General features: G+C 36.5%; 1 protein-coding gene across 1 annotated transcript in view; it reads left to right on the top strand.

Moving 5' to 3' along the window:
• The first annotated feature begins 449 nt into the window (after window positions 1-449).
• The window catches only part of LOC150079832 (uncharacterized), a 177,423-nt gene continuing 169,019 nt past the window's right edge, over window positions 450-8,853 (top strand). The window contains exon 1 of the mRNA XM_090382585.1: window positions 450-470. The gene's annotated coding sequence lies outside the window, so the exon portion shown is untranslated. The remainder of the gene's footprint in view (window positions 471-8,853) is intronic.

The raw sequence follows: 8,853 nt of genomic DNA, 5'->3' as shown, positions 1-8,853 counted from the left end.
TTGAAGCGCCATCGATATGACGTCATAACCTTACGTCATGCAAAGAAAGTCAAGTGCTCCAATTTCACTTATTAACAACGCATACAATGGGTTATTATGGATTTTCATGGCTTCAATTTTAAAATGGTCCACATTATAGATTGTTTCATCACTGACAAGGTTCTTGCTTTAATTTCTGTTTAGAAATCTGCGCGATAGGTCATCAACGATTTCCTTGAAGGTATTCAAATGAAAACAAACGAAAAATAATATTTAAAAATTCTTTGTATCCGAAGTGGTCTGATTACGATGTTAGTACTGAAACAAAACAGATTTAAAAAACTAGGCATTTAATATGCAGTTAGTACCTGATTTTCAAGATGGCTGTTCAATATTTGGTTTATTTTTTGTTTTCATCAAATAGGTGGAGCATCAGATAACATAATTGGTGGCACACGGCAAAATTATCTTTCAATATGAATACTGGGAAGGTAACGTATGCAATTTATTTATTCATCTGCATGTTGAATTTCAGGAATGATTATCTTAAATGTTATGAAATGGTGTTAGGTTTTCAAACTTTCTAACAATCCTTTGAAATACGATCAATAGACTTAGTTATAAGGTGATACTTCTTAAAAGCAATGTGATATTGCTCTTAAATAACCGCCTACAGTAGGGGTTGGCAACCTACGGCTAACAAAAGGATTTCTTCCGGCCTCCAGTGACCTTGGTTAGACACCTAATTTTTCCCACATGAAGAGAGAAAATAAGTTTCCCTGTTTTGTGTTCCTACTGCTTCAGACGATTATATTTCGAATGATTTGACAGACTAACCAGTATGAGCTCATCAGATGTGTCTCAAACTCAGAAAACAATTTGGTTCGCAGTTCGCCTTCCGTATCGTGAAGTCTGACTAATGAGGGAGCGTTAGTCGCTTCTGAACTTACCCACCAGGGGTTCGCATCCGTCCTGTGCTGATCCGGTTCGTTACCAAAACAGTTGCCTACGCGAAAATAGGTAGACAGTCCCGATAAAAACAAAGATTATCACCTTTGAAGGAAGGACTCTCTCTGTCTTTCTTTCTTGCTTTGTGTGTAAGTGATTGGCTTGAGTTCATAAATGAACGAGAACTTTGACATGTGTATATTAAATTCATGCCTTTAAAACAAATTTACTTTTTGATTCTTTTTTTCCTTTTTTTGTTTATTGTATTTATTGTTTTATTCCCCAATTGCAAGTTTAAATGTGAGTACAGAAAATGTGCAAAAATAGATTTTAGGATAAATCAAATAGTTCCTCATACTTTGAACATTCAAATAAGCTAAGCATAGTTAAATGATTAGAGAACTCTGTGTTTGTAATAAATAGTGTCAGTTATAATTATTGGACTGTTTTTTCCCCCCAAGGGAAGAAAACTTTATGTATCTAGAAACTAAAATAATCTAATTTAAAAATTTGTAAATGAAATCTATGGCAGAAAATTCAATTTTGAAAATACCTTGGTTGTTTAAACTCGCATTCTGCTCATAATTTAGATTTACTGGACGCCTTCTTCCCTCCGTGGATTCTTGCCTGTTATTCCTGGTTAAGAAATCCTGCTTTAAACCCAAGGTTCCCAAGCTCTGTTTATTTATTTATTATTTTTTTTCTTAGATCACTTTAATGATCTTATTAATAGTTGTACTATAAACAAGCTGTTTTTTGAACCACTAAGTGAAGCATATCGACCACATTTCGGGAACGTAAGCTCTGGACATAACGAAGGCGTCTTTGGATTCGTCATACAAGTCTTCTATGCAAGTTCTTTCCCATGGTCTATCATTAGATTCATGCCCCACTATACTCCCTATCATTCAATGTTCAGTTTGCCTGCCCTCTGTTGACTGCGGGAGAAAATGCCTGTGGAAATATCTGCTTGCCAGATATTTCAAAATACATTTTTTTAGGCTCGTTAGCATATATACATAATGCACCTATTATCTTTACCATGTCCATCCATCTGCATATAATAACTCCACTCCTAAAAATTTTATATTTGGTTCTTTCGGAACTTGTCGAAGCTTGCAAAATTTCATTTACAATCGGACCAACTGAAATCCAGTGATTATATATATATGATCAAATTAATCCAAAAATTAAAGAGAGAAATAAAAATTACTGAAATATATATTAAAATAAATAAAAAAATAATAGAAAAAGTTAACATGCCATGCTACTGGCAATATCCTATTTTAATTTAACTTATATAATGAGTGGACCCTTGGAGGAATCAGTCCATATATATATATATATATATATATATATATATATATATATATATAGGCTATCCATACATTGTATCTGAAACACTGAATGTTTGTTTGTTGTGTGATTACTGGAAGTATGAATGGACAAAATTCTTTCGGTCTGTGCATAAAAGTCATTTTTTTTTTTTTAAATCATGTATTATTACGATTTGCTAATGCGCCTGAAATTTAGCAAACTGCGTACATTAACCAGATTGCTTGTTTCGTTTTGTAGGCGTGTTAGCACATATGGGTACAGCGCGTATTGTTTTCACCATGTCCGTCCGTCCGCATGTAATAACTCGGCTTTCAGTGGATGGATTTCCATATAATTTTACATTTGGCTCTTTTAGAATGATTTGTTGAGTCTTATCAATTTCATTAAATTTGTTCCAATAGAAATCCGGCAATTATTATTTCTTTCTTTCTTTTTCATACATAGCACATTGACTATCCATATACCGTATATTGTAGCTGAAGCACTAAATTTTACGTATGTGTTTTGACGTGAATGGATGGGCAATATGGCGGATGAGCAGAGACGAAATGTTATCGGTTTCAGTATAAAAGTGGTTTCTTTTTGTTCGTTTTTTGGTATCAGCTTCTAAACACATAAATCATGAATGATTACATTTTTTATTACATTAATCGGAACAGAAACGTTGGATACGAGTTATTTAAATTGTTATTAAAATCCAGGAAGAAATAAGTAAACTGCTTCACGAAAGCGTTGACAGTATACTGGAATTGTTTATTTCATTAAATTAGAGAGCTGAAAAAAGTAACGTATGCCACATTTTGTAATGCATTGTTGATTATTAATTTGAGTTAGCATTAGCATTAGCATTAGTAGAGGCATATAATGCAAGAAAGCAAGCTTATGCAGCATCAGCCATGGGAAAAAAAAAAAAAAAACGCTCCCATTTCAGCCCTCCGTTCGTTCCAAGTACCTGTCCAGCTCAGCCTTAAATTTATTTAGGCTATCAACTTCCACAACAAAGGATGGAAGTCTGTTCCACCAACCAACCAACCAACCAACCAACCAACCAACCAACCAACCAACCACCCGCTGGCTGAAGGCAAACTTCCGCACATCTATCCTACATCTGTCTTTCCTCAATTTGAATTTATGCCCGCTCAGGCGATTATCCTGAACAAGAGGAAGAATTCCATCAGCATTGAGCATGCTCAAACCATTCAAGGCTTTATACACCTCAATCAGGTCACCTCGCAGGTGCCTAGTCCCCAGACACTGTAATTTGCAAAATGCCTTTCTTCGTAAGAGCAACCGTTGTTCCATTCACTAATCTTGTTGCCCTTCTCTGTACTTGTTCTAACAGCTCTACATCCTTCTTAAAATGAGGCCTCCAGGCCTGTACTCAAGGTGTGGCCTGACCATTGCCTTATATAAGGGGATAATCACCTCCTTATCCCTGATAGAAAAATTCCTGCATATCATTGATAAGACACTATGAGCTACTCTTGCAGACCGTCTGCACTGCTCAGAAAACTTCATATCTGCCTGCACAATTACTCCTAGGTCCTCTTCGTTCTCTACCACTGTCAGTGTAGTATCACAGAGTTGATACGTCACTCTGGGGTTGCTGCTTCCCATATGTAGTACTTTACATTTGTCAATGTTAAGTACTAGTAGGTCAGCTGATTGGAGTCTCTTAAGAGACTCCAATCAACTTAGGAGATCCGGAACACTTCCAGGTGTTTCTAAATGAGAAAGTGAGACAATTTACTCATTGGTTTTGCTAGTCGAAGAATGAATAATTAAGAAAGATAGGCTGGTCTTTTAGGATCTTCATTTACAAGTTCATTACGGTGTCCATCCACGTTGGAGGTGGGCGACGATTCTATATTCAATTTGCTCTTTTAGCGCTGAAGGAAACACTCTTTCCACCCAGGTTTCCAGCCCAGTGCATGGAGAAGGAGCTGTGCTGCCTATAATGAAACGAGCAAAAGAATATGCAGTACGTTGCAAGACAGACAAGTTACTTAATGTATACAGTGCACTGCATTTCAGGCGCGTTAGCAAATAATAATAATTCATGATTACAAACACACACAAAAAAAATCAATAAATAAATAAAATAAAAAAATAACACAAAAAGGGGACGACTTTTATGCACGAAACGAGAACATTTCGTTTTAGCGCAGCTGTTATATCGCCCATCCATTCCTCCAATCAGCGCACGACAACAAACATAATATCCATTGCTTCAGCTACGCTATACGGTATGTGGATAGCCTATGTGAGATGTATGAAAAAAAGAAATAATAATTGCCGGATGATTTCTATTGGTCCAATTTGTATGGCTTGCTAAAAGAGTCAAATATAAAATTTTATGAAAATCCAATCACTAGGAGTCAGGTTGTTATATGCGTGCTAACAGACAGACAGACAGACACACAATAGGCGCTTTAAGCATACATGCTACTAACGCGCCAGAAAAACAGTATGAATTCGCAGTAACTAGTTATAAAGGTGCACTAGAAATTGTTTTTTTTTTATTCATTGTTTTTGTTTTCTGGATTGGTTCTTTTTTTTTCTTATTTGCCTGCTTTGCCTTCTTGTTTTTAGATTTTTTTTTGCATTTTCTGTTTTTAGATTTTTGCTTTCGAACAACTTGTTTTATTCTATTTCTTTTGATTTTTCTACCCTGTTCGTTATTGCCTCGCCTTTTGTTTTTGCCTATTGTTATTTAGATTTTTGTGTTGCCTGTTGTTATTTAGATGTTGTGTTGCCTGTTGTTATTTAGATGTTGCCTTGTCTGTTGTTATTTAGATTTTGTCTAGGTACTGTGTATTTTATTGAATGTAAAGAAGAGTATGGAAAAATAAACAAGAGTAGAGATGCGATCTAAAAATTACATCCCTGCTAGCCAAAGTGAACAAAATAGGCGCACTTTAGACAACATGAAGAGTTCAGGAATTCCGTATAAACCATAAAAAAATTTAAAAAAAAAATAAAAAAATATAATAAAAATAGAAAAAAAAATAAGGCAGTCGATAACGAAAATGATTAATTACGTTCCATACATTAAGTGTTTCGGATTTCTGTTGTGTGGCAATCTCATTGTAAAGAATATCCATTAAACCTATGTTGAGTTTTCAGTCCTGTAAAGAAACTCGGAATGGGGACACCAGTGCTCTCTTGTTATGATCGGTGACAATAGCAGTTAACAAAAGAAAGGCAAGTTGCTATTCTTCATAAACATCACGGAAAAATATGACTTAGTTCCTTAGTCAGCGCTCTGTGGTTTTATGTCGTCGAGTTAAGAGAAGGGTTTTGTGTCCCAAGGACATGAATAACGTAAACCTAAGCTTTCAGTCACAAAGAAAGAGTTTGGTAAACAGTCGGTGATAGCGTCTAATTTCCCTTGGGCAGTATGACAGCTTTTTGTATACCTGATTACAACTTAGCTAACCGCGTCCTTTTATTACGGCGAATCTATTGTCTGCAACCTTTGCAGTTGGTACCGTTTCTAGGCCTACTTGCGGTTTACAGATAGTGCGATGAGAAACAGAGACAACTTTGTCATCTCCTTCCTAGGGGAACCAACTTACCCCCCACAGCTACACTTGCATTGTACTGCAAGGACAATAGACACACCTAACCAACCCTTGGGAGAAGAAGCTGATAAATTAAGTGGCTTTTGCCGTTTTTCAGATAGGTTATCAGGACTTTCGGTCCTCCTGTTAACAGTACTGTGTTCGCAAACGCGCACAGCAGATGGTATCTAAGAGAAGCATAAAAGATTTCCCGTAAAAATTAAGCCTTTTTAATTCCAAAAGACTGTTGTTACTGCCTCTGAGATGAAGCTGAGATATGGGACGTAGCATACTTGGAGTTAAGCGCAAAGATGCATTCTCTACTATGAACAAGTAAGTTAGATCTGATTAAATAATGTTCTGTGTAAACATATTCAAACAATGTTATCGCAACTTCAATTTCACACTTACGTGGTATATGATAAAGGATTTTAATGCATTTAGAAACGCTGAAGGAAAGAATGTATGCCTGTTTAGCAACTTTCAGCCACATCGAAAGATACCTCCCTCGATGTCAGCCAATCAATCATTTATTAGTAACTAGCTACCGTTTAATATTTTTTTACTACAGCCTTTACCAGTAATTCATCTTGCAGTTCAAATCGTCTCTGGGTTTTCAAGTGGGGAGATGATAGGGGAATAGACAACCCCTGATGAGTCAGCAATAACTCTTGAAACAGCTCTCAGGGTAGCATATTATGAATAAATGACAGTATGTTTTCACAAGCGAAAGATATTTATTTGTTGTGCAATACCGTCGTAACTCATGGCGACAAAAACTCAATTTGAAAGATCAGCTTCTTCAGTGAAAAATCTTTATCTATTATTTTCCAAGTATGTAAATACGGAGATTTCCATTTTTAGGCCAATTAATAACTTCTCTCGATATTACATGATTTTTTAATACAACGAATTTTAAGTTACATAAATTTATTAAGTATGTTACCATATTTGCTAAAGTGCCTATTATCTTCACATGTCCGTTTATCTATCTGTATGTCTACATGTAATTACTAGAGGCCTTATAAAAAGATCCCTCGAGCCATCCCAAATTTCATTAAAACTGGATGTAGAGAAATCGAGTAATTATTATTTCTCTGTCCGTCCGTCCACACGTAATAACTCAACTCTCAATGGATGGATTTTCATATTTTATATTTGAGCCTTTTAACTTGCTAACGCGCCTGAAATGCAACGCACTGCGTACATTAACTTATTACTATTTTACTGCTCTCTAATCTTTTAATTCACATTTAAATTTGAAAACACGAATAGACAGAAGTTTGTTTGACTTAGTCTGTTTAGCTTTGAGCTGTTGGCCAGTTCAAAAGAATGGTACAAAAGAACTGAAAAATGTGTAGGATCTCAAACGTATTTTATTATTTACTTAGTCTCTGAAAAAATCATTTTTCCGTAAAAAGTACCAACCACGAAGTCCTATGACGTAGGCATGGTGCAGTTTGCTTATTAAATAATCTTAAAAAATAGCAACACCAGAGATTAAAATTAATATAAAAGCCATTCTCCAACACGTATTGGGGGAAACTTTATCCCTAGGAATCAACAGTTGATTCCAGAGGTCGCATGACATATAGGTGGCAGCACTAGTTAGAAAATGTATGCATACTCAATGATGGGCAGAAGGAACAGAATGGGTCGAGAAAAAGACCTAATTCACTAACAAGAAATAAGAAGTACGATATCGGGTTGTCACACAGCAGTCATGTCCATTTCTCAGATGACAGAAACATTGTGTGTCAATGGAAGACAGAAAGAAACACGAATATTCATCTGGTTCTCAAATCATCACATGGGTGGTGTACCTTTGAGCTTGGGATGAATATTCGTGTTGCTTTCTGTCTTCCATTGACACACAATGTTTCTGTCATCTGAGAAATGGACATGACTGCTGTGTGACAACCCGATATCGTACTTCTTATTTCTTGTTAGTGAATTAGGTCTTGAGAGAACTGGGTTAAGTGCAGGGCCAACAATTATAGGAGGCTGATTTCAAATCCCGTCAATGACGAGAGGAATTTTTAGTTTTCTTTTCCACAAAGTAGCTGAGTTAGTCAGTCTCAGACGAGAGTTACATGTTTTTTTATTATCCCGGAAAGTCAAGTTTTTCGTCCAGCGAAAAGAAGAATACAGGCAATTACAGACACAATATACTGACACCTCATGGCATTATTGCTTTGGTGCTTAACACACACCTAGGCTCGTAAGCTGAATCTGTCTCCCAGGAAAGTAGGTCACTGGCTACCTATTTTGGCGCAGAGAACGCAAGCATTGGATATTAAGCCAGTGGCAGAATGTAATCTGGCCTGACGAATCACTACACGATCAAGGCAGAGAGATGGACGAACCAAAATTTGGGAGTGGTGTATACCCAAAGAAAGTGCTTAACCCACATTGTATTGAACCATCGATAGAATTTGGCGGTGGTAGTGTGATGGTAAGGACCTGCGGTTGTCATAGATGAAACCATGAGAGCCGCTGTGACATTTTGAAGGATTCTGCCCCTTTCCTGAAACTGTGACAATTCTTTGGAGAAATGGCTTACCTGTATCAGCATGACAGCAGTCTCTTACAAAGCACGGTCAATATAATGTAGTTTGACGAGAAAAATGTGGCGAATTTGCCATCTCCATATATACCATATTATAATCTCCAAATGTATTACAAAGCTTGTACAAAGTGTTCTCAGTGAGGCTTATTGTTGTCATTAAGCTCATGGGAATGAAGCTTCATGGGCTTCAATGAACCCAAGCCGATCATACTACATATTAAAGCCGAAGACCAATGCTCGTATGTCCAAATCGAAACATACGTGGCTGACTGAAAATTATTATCAGTTGAAGGAGATGTGTTGTTACGATTTAGGAGATCAAGTCATGTGCCTAGAGTGACACATTTTCGAATAGTTCACAGAAATACTTTAGATGACTCAAGATCGGGAAACCGGTAATCTCAAGGGACACCTCCGCTGTCATTTTTTACACAAATTTGGGCGAAGATAAAAAAA

Source organism: Mastigoproctus giganteus, chromosome 10 (assembly GCF_048544385.1).
Source record: "Mastigoproctus giganteus isolate SK-2022 chromosome 10, ASM4854438v1, whole genome shotgun sequence".
NCBI lineage: Eukaryota > Metazoa > Arthropoda > Arachnida > Uropygi > Thelyphonidae > Mastigoproctus > Mastigoproctus giganteus.
Note: the sequence above shows the minus strand (reverse complement) of the source record. Positions and strands in the feature narration are given on the sequence as shown.